Source organism: Phocoena sinus, chromosome 4 (assembly GCF_008692025.1).
Source record: "Phocoena sinus isolate mPhoSin1 chromosome 4, mPhoSin1.pri, whole genome shotgun sequence".
Lineage (NCBI taxonomy): Eukaryota > Metazoa > Chordata > Mammalia > Artiodactyla > Phocoenidae > Phocoena > Phocoena sinus.
Window position 1 is genome coordinate 21,858,905 of NC_045766.1, and position 13,037 is coordinate 21,871,941.

The following is a 13,037-nucleotide window of genomic DNA, read 5'->3' on the forward strand; positions in this document are numbered from 1 at the left end:
AATTTTTTAACATTGTGTTTGTTCACCCAATAAGCTATTATAGCCATGAAAATGAATGAGCTACAGTTGCATGCATCAATATGGATGAATCTTGTTGACTCCAAAGAGCAAGTCCTAGAAAACTACATACAGTATAACATCTTTTAATAGAGTTTAAAAAACAAGTAAAACTAAATAAAATAATGTTTAAGCATATATATATTGTGTATATATATGTGTGTGTGTATATATATACACACATGCAAAAACACACACACAGTTGACCCTTGGGTTTGAACCACACGAGTCTACTTACACACAGATGGCTTTCAAGAAATATGTGCTACAGTTCTACACAATCTGTGGTTGGTTGAATCCCTGGATGTAGAACCTCGGATACAGAGGGTCAGTGGGCCAACTATAAAGTTATATAAGGATTTTAAACTGCGTGGGGATTGTCATCCCCATTTCCTGGGGTTGTTCAGGGGTCAACTGTAGAGATATTTGAAAAAAATAATCTAAGGAAATGATAAATCTTAATCAGGAGAGTGGTTTTACGTGATGGGGAGGCAAAATGATGGGCTAGAAAAGGAGCACATGGGAGACATAGGTGCCTTGGGTTGGATGGTGGACTCATAGGTGTTTACTATATTATGAATAAATACATAACTATGTAAGGGCCATGCATAGGTTAATGACGACAGTGTGTCATGAACCAAGGAATATGATTAATCCAATTCTCAGCATTGATGTCAGAAGGAAGGGAGGGAGGGAGGGAGGGAGGGAGGGGGTAATGGAGATAGATTTTCTTCCTCCCAACCTTTGTCTTTCCTTCCTTCTGCCATGACTTCAGTCATTTATTCCATGACCTTTTATTGGCTGTCTACTGCGTACCTGGTCCTAGGTTGGGTGCCAGGAGCACTGAAGTGAAACAGACACAGTCGTGCCCTTAAGAGAGCCGCTGTCTGCTGCGGGAGTCTGAAGTTCCCGAAGGGTTTGCGATGTGCTGTGACAGAGGTAAGACAACAAGCTGCTGTTGGGCTCCCTAACCCACCTGAGGCTGCTGGGGAGGTCTGTAGAGCTTAGAGAAATCAGTGAGTTGGAAATGGAGGTGGGAGTGCAAAAGCTGTAAAGAAGAAAAAGACAGCTCAGCCCTGGAAGTGCTCACATCTTGTGGGAGGGGAGAATGGCAAGAAAAGAGGCAGCAGCAACAGTGGAATTGGGGCCCTGAGAGAGGGCACAGGCCAGAGGGCACACACAAGAGGGGGTACACCGAGACTAGGCTTTCAGGAAGGCTTCCTGGAGGAGAGGGCATGCATACAAGCAGAGAATTGGAGTTACCCGGGCAAAGTCTGTGCCAGGGAGAAAGGTCAGTGTGTGTGAAGGCTGGTGTCAGGGAGGAAGCTTGGTTCCCTGGAGTTGCTCAGAGGTGGCCTGGCCCAGAGCAAGGGTGCAGGAAAGTGAGGCTAGTACGCAGGAGCCAGATTCAGCTAAGAAGTGGGAAAACCACCCTGTGGGCCATCCTCTGAAGGGGGCGGCAGGGCTGACTTTCACTTTGAGAAGCCAGCTCTAGCTGTGGAGCAGAAGTAAGGAGGCGCTGCAGCAGTTGGGGATAGATGGTGGTGAGTGAGCTGTAGAGAGGACCAGAGAGGAGGGCCCCTTATGGGCAACCCCACACTGCAGACTGGGCTCAAATGGGGTTTCCTCTGAGGGAGGGCAGAAGATGTGCCGACAGCACACACCACCCTTCTCCTCCCTGGCATGCATCTCCTCGGAGCAAGCCTCAAGCGCCAGAATTTCTCAGTACTGACGGTTTTCCCTCACCTTCTATTAAACTACAGTTGATACTTTTGGAAGACTGAGAAGGAGACCAAGGTTGCTGAAACCTGGTAAGTAGATTCTAAGCCGCTTGGGAGAAGAGGCAAGCAAATGGTGGGGTTCACAGCTTTGCATTACAAACAGAGGTTCTGGACCCTTGACTGTAGCAGCCCCCCAGTGGACCTTCTGCTCTAGGCATGACTTTGCCTTAGCCCGAGAAATCCCAAGAATGCTGCAGGTCTTCACCTACTGCTCAGAAGTAGAAGAAAAAGACTTACTGAGCAGCTACTATGTATGTAACATGCTACAACACATAACCATACTCAGGAAATCCTTCTGTCCCCATTTTACAATGAGAAAGCTAAGACCCAAAGAGTCTGAATTGAAATTAAACATAAAGGCTGCCTGGCCATACGCATGAAATATTGTGTTTTCTTTGGAGTGAGACTGGCTAGTTCTTTAAGATTTATTTTTTGAATCAACCTTGGACAGTTAAGAACGTCTTGCATGAGTTATCTATTGCTGCACAAGAAATTACCCCCCAAATGAGCAGCTTAATACAATAAACATTTATTCTTTTACAGTTTCTGTGGTCAGGAATGTGGGCACAGTGTAGCTGAATGTCTCTGATTCAAGGTTTCTCATGAACTTGCAGTCAAGGTGTCAGACAAGGGCTGCCGTCTCATATGAAGGCTCAGCTGGGACTGGGGGGTGAGATCTGCTCCTAAGTTCGCTCACTTAGAAGTTGAAGTGAGTTGTTGGCAGGCCTCTGTCCCCACCACAGGGGCTTCTCCACAAGGCTGCTTCCACATATAGCACTGGCTTCTCCCAGAGAGCTAATTCAAAAGAAAGTTAGAGAGAGAGAGAGAGAGAGAGAGAGAGAGAGAGAAAGAGAGAATGCTCAAAGTAGAAGGCACAGTCTTTTTATAACCTAATCTTGGATGGGTCATCCATCACTTCCACATTATTATTATTATTATTTTAACAGCTTTATTGGAGTATAATTGCTTTACAATGGTGTGTTAGTTTCTGCTTTATAACAAAGTGAATCAGTTAATCACCTTCCACATTATTCTCTTGGTGAGAAGCAAGTCCATGAGGCCAGCCCACACCTAAGCAGAGGGGTTACACAAGGGTGTGAAACCGAGAGGCAGAGACTGCTGGAGACATCTTAGAGGCTGATTACCTCAATGTGAAGAGTTTTAATAGCCAGGTTATTCTGGTTTCTACCAAAATGACAAATTGCTTCACCTGGTATCCAGGGGCTGGAGTATTTTAGGGCCTGCAGGGACACTTGGGGGGCTCTTGTGGCCACTCCTTTGGGCCTAAGGCATATTTGGAAGGGTCAGTATGTTGAACCTATCTGGAGCCCCCAAGGGAGAGGGAAGTTAGTTTCTCAAATTGTGGCTATTTCTCCTTCCCCATCTTGTCCTTGAAGCTGTTGTCATGTTTCCAGCAAAGAGGGAAAGTGATGGCATCCTCTTCCTCCACCCCATCAGCCAGATTAGGTTCAGGTGGAGAAGCCACCGAAAGTCTTCTTTCAATTCCCCTTTGCTTCTATATCTTTTTCCCCAGATTTTCTTTTCTTGCCCCCCACCTGCGTCCATAGCCCCCTCAGTAACTTGCAGAGTAGATGCTCCAAGAGTTTCCTAATGCGGGGGGGGGGGGATAGAAAGGCCTGCTGTGGAGACCCCCAAAACACAGTAAGTGTGAATGTACATCAGAACTGCCACTCGAGTCAGTTCAAATCACATTTACTCCATGTCTGTTCTGTTCTGGGTACAGGGAATCCAGAGATGTATAAAATGTATTCTTGCCCTTTGGGGGGTTCACAGCCTTAGGGGGGAGACAGACATACAAACAGGCAACGACAAAACAATAGGATAAGTGCAACAAATACTTGATCAATACACCCTTTGGCCATCCCACCACGGCTACCCTGGTTTATGAGGCATCATCTTTTGCTTGGACTATTCCAGTAGCTTCCAAGCTGATTTCCTCCATCCACCTAATCTGCTACTGAGAGATCTTTATAGAATGCAAATCTGACAAAATATTACCCTGCTTAAAGGCCTCAACTAATCTTGGGGAAACGGTCAAACTCTTTGGATGGCTCCCAAGACCCTAGCCACTGTCCATCCCTCCAGCTACATCTTACCTTTTTGTTTACATTCCAGTCATACCATAGGCTCTGTGCTGTGATAGGAACCTAGCCAGGTGACCATCCCATCCCTCTGCCTCCAGGAGCTAATTCCAGACTGCCCTTCCCAGTCTGGGAAAGGAGCCCCAGAGCCGCCACCAAAACATTTCTCGCACTAGGTTGGATTGCCTTTGCTTGCCTGTGTCCCAGATGAATGGGCGCTCTGCATCGAGGCTCTTTGGTACCTGGCACAGAGAGGGCTGGGGTCAGACCAAATGACTGTGGAATGAACTGAGGTCAACTCTGGGAGCAGAGACGAAGGCACCCAGACCAGTAACTTTCAATATCCCCAAGGAAGCACTGATGCTACAAGCACTCGCTTGGCCTCCGCTCTGGCCACGCCCTCTTCCTTATCTCTCTGCGCCTGCTGGCAAAGAGGCTGCCCACCTTCAGCGCTGGTAGCAGGCAGAGTAGAGAGACCGACCTACTTGCGCCTTGGGTGGGCGGGGAAGGCTCCGTGAAGCAGGTGCGGTATGAAATTGGACTTTAGAAGATGAGTTGGATCCTGATCTTAAAAAATTAAGTGTAGACACGTGTCTGAGGAAGAGGTTATTAAACCATGCCCTTTCCCCGACTGCTATTTCCCACATGCATTGGGTAAAGACAGCAAAGCTGCCGAGTGACTGTGTGTGTCCCCTCCAGCTCAGGGGTACCGACCCCGGCGCTCCCGGAGCTCTTGAATGAATAGGGAGGGGCGCGCATGAATGAGTGCGTGAGTGAGGGAGTGCGCGGGCTAGCGGTCTGGTGAATGGCGACCGCGCCGACTCGGCACGGGGACGCGGGCGCGGGCTCCACTTCCCTCTCCCGCCAGCTGGTGGCCTCGGGAAGGTGGCGGCGCCGGCAGCGGCCCGAGCTGGGACGGGCCGGGGCGCGGGATGGTGGGGGAAGGGGCGTTCCCGGCGGCCGCGCCTTCCGCGGCTATTGGATTAGTGGCCTTCAGGGATGAGCTCAGCCGGATCGGCTTTCAGCTGCAGCCTCCGGGCCGGCCGGGAAGGCGGGGAGCGGGCGGCGGCGGAGGAAGAGGGGAAGGCGGTGGCGGCTGCAGCATCCAGAGCTGGCCGCGGCGGCCGACGCGCCCCGCGCACAAAGGCGCCCAGCCCCTGGGGAGGGCGATGAGCGCACCGTAGCCCGGGCCCGGGCCCCAGCTCCAACCACCAGTGCGTGCGCCCAGGGCGCGGGGGAAGTCGCTGGGCGCGCCAGGGGCCGGAGGCCGAGGCGCGGCCCGTGCGCCCCGAGCTCGGGACTCGCCGCCCTCCGGGTCTGGCGCGGAGCTTAGGAACCACTGGAGCGCGGGCCTTGGCGCGCCCCCGGGATCCGCGCAGAAAGGCGCTTCCCCACTTCCACCCGGCCTCCTGTGCCCTCCCGCCGCGCCGGAGCGCCAACTTCCCAAGAACGCTCCAACTCCAGGCCACCCTGCTGGGCAGAGGGGGCGCTGCTCCTGGGCACGGGCCGTGAGGACGCGACCCTGGCCCCGGGGAGCCAGCCGGCATCTTCGGGGTCGCTCGGGCGCCCCTGAGTGGGCGGCAGCGGCGGCAGACGCCTCTCCCGGCAGTCCAGGACCTGCCAGCGCTGGCGATTCCTCCAGGGCAGGCGCTTGCCCTCTCTTTTATGGTGAGTATTCTCCATCTTCTGGTGAGGGGCACGCGGGAGTCGAAATCTGGCCGCGCGGACCTCGTGCGGGCCGGCACTCGCCACAGCCGACGCTCCTGGCGTGGGTCCCGTCCAGGTCCTCGGGAATTCCTCTCTAAAGGCTGTGGCAGTCCGACCTGGTTGGTTTGCGCGCAGCCATGGGGCGTTGAGGGCCGGCCCCTGGTGCCATAGGTTCGAAGCCCGCTGCTTTTCTGCGTAATGGAGACACCACAAAAAACTCCCCCCCTCCCCCCAGTCACCCTGCCTGGGTTGGGTCCATGATCTGTCATTCACTGGCTGGGTGACCTTGGGCAAGGCGCCAAACCTCGATTTCCTCATCCATAGGATGGGGATGATAATGGTGCCCTTTTAATAGGGCTATTGGTAGGATCTATGGGGTGGTCCTCGTAATGTACGTGGACCTGTGCCTGGCACATAGGAGATACTCGATCAAATGTTAGCCAGCATTATTATTAGCTGTGTGAGCCCAAGCGTGTTATCCAACTTTCCAGAGCTGCAGCAGCTCTCGTGTATGTATTGGGGACAGTAATTTCCAGGGGTCTGTTCATCTGGGTTGTTGGTGGGGCGTGTTCAGAGCGGTGGAAATCAAGCGCCCGGCACGCAGTGGGCGCTGGTGAAGTGGTGACTGTTATCGTTTACTCTTGACGCTGGATAGTGAGGCTTGTCGCCCGGTCCGGGCGCTGCTTGGGGCCAGTTCCTGGCCTTGCTCGGAGGCAAACTTGGCGATGCTTAAGAAGGGAGGGGGTCGCGTGCTTCGTGAGTCACGGGCAGGGCGTGGGGGTGGGGTCTGGGAAGGAGGGAGGAGGCCAGAGCTTGGAGCGCGGTGAATGTGTCCGCCCGGGTAGCGCAAGACGCGCCACGGGCTCGGAGCCAGGAGGGGACGCGAGCCCAGGACCTCTCCCTGGCGGGAGAAGCAAGGGGGAGTGGCTGCTCCTGCCTCCCGGATGGCGGAGCGTGGGCTGTTGCGGACTGGAAAGGAGAGGAGGGCACTTCTGGGCCGCCAGCGCTAGGAGGTGGGGAGCTCTGGGCTCTGGAGTAAGGCTTGAGTTCGAATTCCGCCTCCACACCAGCGGTGTGACCTTGGGCAAGTACTCTCATCTCTCCCAGCTCAGTTTCCTCGTCTGCCCCATCCTCCTCCTGGGGGAGTTTCGGGGGTGAAGGTAGGAGTCCTCTCCTCTCTAGGAATCTGAGCCTCCCTCCTCTATGCACCTTCTCTCCCCCTGCAATCGATGAGCATAAATCAGGAAGGCGTGCCTGAGCCTCAGAAAAAAGCTATTAAAAGGAGAATCCAGGAACTGCCTGTCCCCCCTTCCAGGAGGTCATCGCACCTAGGGAAGAAGCATCAGTGCACTACGTCTCTCCCCTCTCCTGTCTCTCCCTCTGTTTTCCCACCTTGGTGCCTCTATCCTCCAACAAAATCCTGAAGCCTCCGTCACTGAGGGTGATGGGGGAATCCCTCATCTCCCACACCTTCATTTTTCAAAAAGTGCTACTGATTAATGGAGTTTGTAGAAAGACTGTGTCAGTAGCATGATATGAACATGTTTGACACAAGGGCATAATCCTCTTGAGATACATACCCTCTGATTGATTCCATTTTTTAAACTTCCTTTAAAAGTAGTAATAAAAGGAATTTAAGCCACTTTTGACAAACAGCAAACAAAATTCAACTTGCTGGCCATTCCACTCAAATCTCTCTCCAGTCTGTATTTCTATTTTATTTCAGAGACTGATAAACTGAATTATATAAAAAGAAAATCTACAGGGACATCACCAGAAACAGTTAAAAGACATATGACAAACTGGGGAGAGAATCGTCACTCCTGTCACAAAGGGCTCATCTCTTTAATGTGTACAAATGTTCTCAAGTCAAGAAGAAAAAGGGCAGAAACAGACAAAGACCATTAACAGTTCACATGCACAAAATAAAATTGAAATAGCAAACATAAGACAAGCTGCCCTACCTCACTCAGTAAGAAAAATGTAAGTTAAAACTACAATAAGATACAGTTCTTCACAAATCAGATTAGCAAATAATAATAATTTATCAGAAACATCTTTTAAAAATATAAAATAGATCAAATCCCTCCCAGTCTTAGAACGTCCTCGAGGTTGCCAGGGTGTAAAATCTAGGTGCCCCCAGGGCCCTCCGGGTCTGGTTACTGCTCCCTTCACCCCTTTCTCACTGTTTGCCTCTCTCATTACCTTCCACCCCCTGGTCTTTTTGGTTTTGCTCCAACACTCCAAGGACTTTTTCCCTTGGCTTTTTTAAGACTGGCTCCTTCTCCTCGTTTAGACAGGCCTGTCCTTGGGAGGCTTTGCTTCTACCCCAGAAAGTGGCCAAGACCTGGGCCAGTGCAGCGTTCCCCATCCCTCTGGGAAAAGACCTAGTGCCATTCACCATATGGGGGCTAATTGATTCTCCCCAAGTTGCCTGACCTGTTGTAACATTGCCAGGTTCTTGAAAGGCCCCTTCTCTATTGGTACAGGAATGAAGGGTCTCAGGCAGCCCGGCAGGTAGAACAGGCCACTCGGTACAGAAAGTCAGGGGGTGTGAAGGTACCTGGAGCAAAGCTACCAGAAGTCTCTGCCTGAGTCAGTTAAAAAAAATAAGTACATAAATACATGCACTTAACTTATGTGAACATAACCAAACATACTTGGCAAGAAAGATCAACAACAAAAAAATTAAATAAAACAGCAACACATTTTATTTTGTTATTATTTTTTGGCCATGCCGCGCGGCATGCGGGATCTTAGTTCCCCGACCAGGGAACGAACCCATGCCCCCTGCAGTGGAAGTGCAGAGTCTTAACCACTGGACCGTCAGGGAAGTCCCCATTTTAAATAAAACGTGGTCCCTAAATAAGTCTCACTGGCTGTATCGGTTCTGAAGCTGGAGGAAAAACAGTTGTCTGTGCTGAACCCCTTGGGAAAGAGGATGGTAGACCCAAATTGGGTATCATGAACCTTCTTCAGAAGAACTTTCCAGGGCGGTGTTGATTGCATGTGATTTTTTGCTACACATATTGAGTTAACCCCCATTTAAAATGCTATGAAAGAAAAATGAAAGAAAAGTTACAAAAGAAAAATGTTTGTTGTTAAAAATGCAGACTATACAAGAGGTGTGGAGTGGAAGTTTCTTCTTCAGTCTGCGAAGTGCTTTCTAATGCAGACAGAGGTAGCAGATGCCCGTATGGTGCTGGTAGGAGATAGAGGCTGGCTGGGTGCTGGCCTCGCCAGCAGGAAATGTAGCACGGGGTGCAGAAGACAGCTGTGGATGCAGGACGAGGCCGAAGGGGGATGGAGGGACACCACAGAGGGTGCCCGGTCCCACTTGCGGGTGGGAGGAGAATGAATGACTGTCAGCTAGGCAAGGGAAGGTGGGAAGGCCCCCGGAGGCCAAGGTATGGGCAGGATGTGGTCTCTCAGGGGAGTCTGCTATGACTGGTCTGATGGGGGCCGTGCTGGGAGACTAGGCGTGGGAGAAGTAAGCAAGAACAGATCTTAAGGACTCTTACATGCCAAGCTAAGGGGTGCGGCTTCTCCCTGGAGAAGCCACCTGGAGAGCTGAACAAAAGATGTGTGTGTGCCTTGGTCAGATTTACCCTGTGGCAGCATGGAGGGTGGCTTGGGAGCCACAGACTGGAGTCGGGGAGCCCCACTGGGAGATTACCATTTAGTAATCCAGGCAAGATCTGAATTGAGGGAGAGCTGAAGGCATTGCGGGAGACCGAGAGACAGGGGGATCCATGGCAGAAATGGGGACGAGAGAAGAACCTGGTTTGCCGGAGAGGGAAGAGGCTGCTTTCAGTCCTGGGCATGTAGATTCTGAGGTGCCAGTGGCCCCCAAAACCCCAGGTCTGATATCTAGAGTGGGTGGGCGTGTCCTAGGGGAAAGAGACCAGCTGGCTTTACAAGGTCGTTTGAAGGAGACCCTAGTCTGGCGTGGCCAGAGGCCTTGGGATAGGTGGGTCTGGTGCTGAGGAGAGAAAGCGGGGCTGGAGACTCCGTTTGGGAGGATCCACAGAGGGCTGGAACTGCCAGTCATAAGAGAAGATGCATGCAGAGAGGGCACAGCAGACACTGAAGATGCGGCAGTGGGTGTGCCCCATTTATGAGGCCAGCCAAGTGGACCTCAGAGCCGAGAGGTGGCAGGAGACTGCCCCGAGCTCTACACCTCCATGTGCTGGTGTGTGCAGAGGGAGAGGCCCAGAGCAGTTCCCAAGTACCCCACCTGGCTTTCAGTGCTGTGAAAAGTCACTTATGAGTGAGCCTGGAGCTCTGACTTCTCCAGAAACTCGTGGGGCTGAGTCCGCAGAGACCTCTCACCTGTCAGCCACATTCTGTGAGATTCGCAAGTCACACAGATTCCCGGGGCCAGAGTGGCTCTCTGCTCCCTGGGGCTCCCTCCCTCTCTTCTCTCTCTCTGGGTCTCCCTGTCTCCCCACTTCCTCTCCATCCCCTCTTCGTCTCCAGCAATGCCCCCCCACCCCCCAACCCCCACCCCCGTATCTCAAAAATGCTCCCAGAGACAGCTGAAGCTTAACAGAGGGACCTTCAGAAATCCCAGCAGGTTCCTACTATGATCTCCTAGACCAAGCCTGAGTTTCCCTTTTCATTCAGGCATCCCGAGTTTTCAGACAACCAGTTATACTAAGTGGGCAAAGTTCGGCTCATGAGATAAATGATGGGCCAGACATGAAGATCATTGTGTTTTCGTCATAGAAGTTGATCCAAGAGGGTCCCGTTATGCAGCGCCCACCCTGTCCCCTTTCTCCTAGCTCTGCTCCAGCCTGAGCCATGCTGGGTCTCACAGAGGCCAGCTGTCCTGCAGAACTTTACCCACGTGTACTTAGGGCACAGGGACAGCTGGAGCGATGACCAGACCCGCCAGGAATACACGTGGAAATAGGGCCTCTGGCCTTCCTGCCTTGGAGGTGTGTCTCTTTCAAATGACCTGGCAGAGCACGCTGACCTCCTTCATCCCATCCCCTGCATTCCTTGCTGGCTGACAGCCTGAGCTTCCGCCCTGGGGGCTCCTGGTTCGGTCACCCGTGGGAAGATTCCCATGGAAACCCCACAAGAAGGAGAGGCACGGGGAAGCCTCGTTGATTCACAGTCCAGGAAGATGGGTGTGAGATGGTTCCACCTGGAGCTGCACAGATGGCTCTCCTGGGAAGAAAGGGCCTGCCCAGCCCAGTGTCGCATGAGCTCCATGCACGTGTACAGAGAGAAAAGTGAATGGACGCCTGTGAATAAAAGCTTGGAGGTTCTTTAGCTCATTCACCATTGGCAGGTTCATTCTGAATCAGCATCTTTTAATAGAATAGCCTCTCTACTTAATATTTGTACTAAGAAAATCTTAGAAACATCCCAGCCTAACCAGGTCCAAGTGGGTACCGTTGGCACCATTGCACAGAGGTGAAAACTGAGGGCTGAAAATGTAAACGACTTGCCCGAGCTCAGGGAGCTCTGCTCTCCCAGCCATGCCTCGGTGGAGGTTCTTTCTAAAGTGGCAGGTTGCTTTTATTTCTTTGCTCGTGCTTGTGCATCCACCATTTTCTCTGAGCCAGAGCCCTGCAGAGTCCTGGGGACTCCGGTGAGGAGACCCAGCCCCTGCTCTTGCATTGTCTCCCGTCTGGTGGGAGGGAGGCAGCTGAGGAGACGTAAGGGCCCCTCGTGGGAAGTCTGTGATGGAGACAGGTGCAGGGGCTCTGAGGGCACGGGATGGGGAGCTCCCCAGGGGCACTGATACCCGAGTAGAATGAATTGCCCAGGTGTGTGTATGTGGAGGGGCGTGCAAGGGGGGGCGTGCAAGGGAGGGGGAAGGGGTGAAGGCAGCAGAGGGTCAGGACACGCAGGTTAGTGGGGACGCCATGAAGGGCTTCACAGAGGGAGAGGGTCAGGGAAGCATCAGGGAGCATTTGGGGAGGGTTAGGGTTAGGAGTTTGTACTTTATCCTGAAAGCTGTGGAGAGCCTGTGGAGCATTTTAAGCAGGGAGAGTGAATTAGATCAGCTTTGCATTTTTACGAGTGGTGTCGTATATATTTGAAACCAATATGCAGTCTATTATAGGAATTCAAGTGGTATCGAAGTGCACTGCTTTTTACAGTCCTTGTCATTATTCAGACCTGTCACTGGGTCTGACCCCTTTGGCGTGAGCTCTCTCAGGAGGGAAGTGATCGGGTCTTACACTTTCCTGTAGCCTCAGATCCCCAGGGAGGCATCGTTACTGCTGGTTAAATGAAGGAATGAAATCCGCCCCCAACCCCTACCCCAGCAAGTCCAAAGCCATAGGCCGCATTGAGGGGAGGGCATTTAACCCAGTCATGATCAATCCTGCGGCAGTCCTGTCTCCTGGCAGACCCCATGCCTGGCTGAGTCCAGCAGACAAGACTTCGAGAATGGGATTTTGGGTCCTGGGCCTCTGAAGACTGAGCGCCACACCTTGCAAACCGTTGAGGCTCCTGAAGAAGTGCGACATCCACGCTTCGTGTCTCCTCATTTCCCCTGTCAGGTTGCAATACCCACCAGGGTCCTGGGAAAGGCAATTGGCAATCTTTTTGTTTTCTTGCGCAGCCATCACTGAAGCCCTGGGGCGGATCCTTCCGGATAATGTCATTAAGCATCCCCATCCAAGCATGGCCTAAGAAATTAAGTTTGGTTTGAGGAAATGTGATGGAGGCATCGTTCAGTATGCTGTCTGCTTGCTGGGTTGAGAGACAGTGTTATTCCTACCAGGAACTTAGACTCTGTGGTATCTCCTCTGTGCCTGGCCCAGCGCCACGAGCTATGGTGGAGACAAGAGGAGAAAGGTGACCAGTACCTGCTCCCTCCGTCTGGAGAGAGAGAACAGGGGCTGAGCCTGACTTGGCCACTGCTGCGTGTCCCTAGCTCTCAGCCTCACAGAGCCTGGCACATGACAGCCATCCACCAAGTGTTTGTTGAAAGAATAAATGAGGCTGGGAGCAGGAAGGCTGCACAGCAGTGTATAACAAGGGGTAGACTGGATACAGCCCAGGGTCAGCGGCTCAGAGGCAGTGACTGTGTTAATGGAGAACGAGGCCCCGTGCTCTCATCTCCTGACTCCAGCCCCGGCCCTTTCCCTGCTGAATCCTCTAGAGAGAGCAGAACGTGAGAACTTGCTGAAGCCCAGAATCTCCTCTTCACACCCATACATGTATTCTTCCCTGTCTTCCAAAGCACGGTGCTTGTTTGTATATGTGCTAGGTGGGGTTGGATGGGAGTTGGTGAAGAAGCCCAGGGGAGAGCTTCCTGTCCCCAGAGGAATGCCCCTCAAGGTAGAAAAACGCAGATCAGTGGACCAGAAAGTCGTGGCTGGCTCAGGGGTGACAGAACTGTGGGGCAGGCACCTAGAGGCCCTGG

General features: G+C 52.5%; 1 protein-coding gene across 2 annotated transcripts in view; it reads left to right on the plus strand.

Annotated features, from left to right (window-relative positions):
• The first annotated feature begins 1,818 nt into the window (after positions 1-1,818).
• The window catches only part of SPSB4 (splA/ryanodine receptor domain and SOCS box containing 4), an 87,191-nt gene continuing 75,972 nt past the window's right edge, over positions 1,819-13,037 (plus strand). The window contains exon 1 of one of the 2 annotated variants that reach the window (XM_032629286.1): positions 1,819-1,868. The gene's annotated coding sequence lies outside the window, so the exon portion shown is untranslated. Of the gene's footprint in view, positions 1,869-5,025; positions 5,609-13,037 lie in introns of those variants that run through there. The other variant, XM_032629285.1, reaches the window with a different exon arrangement.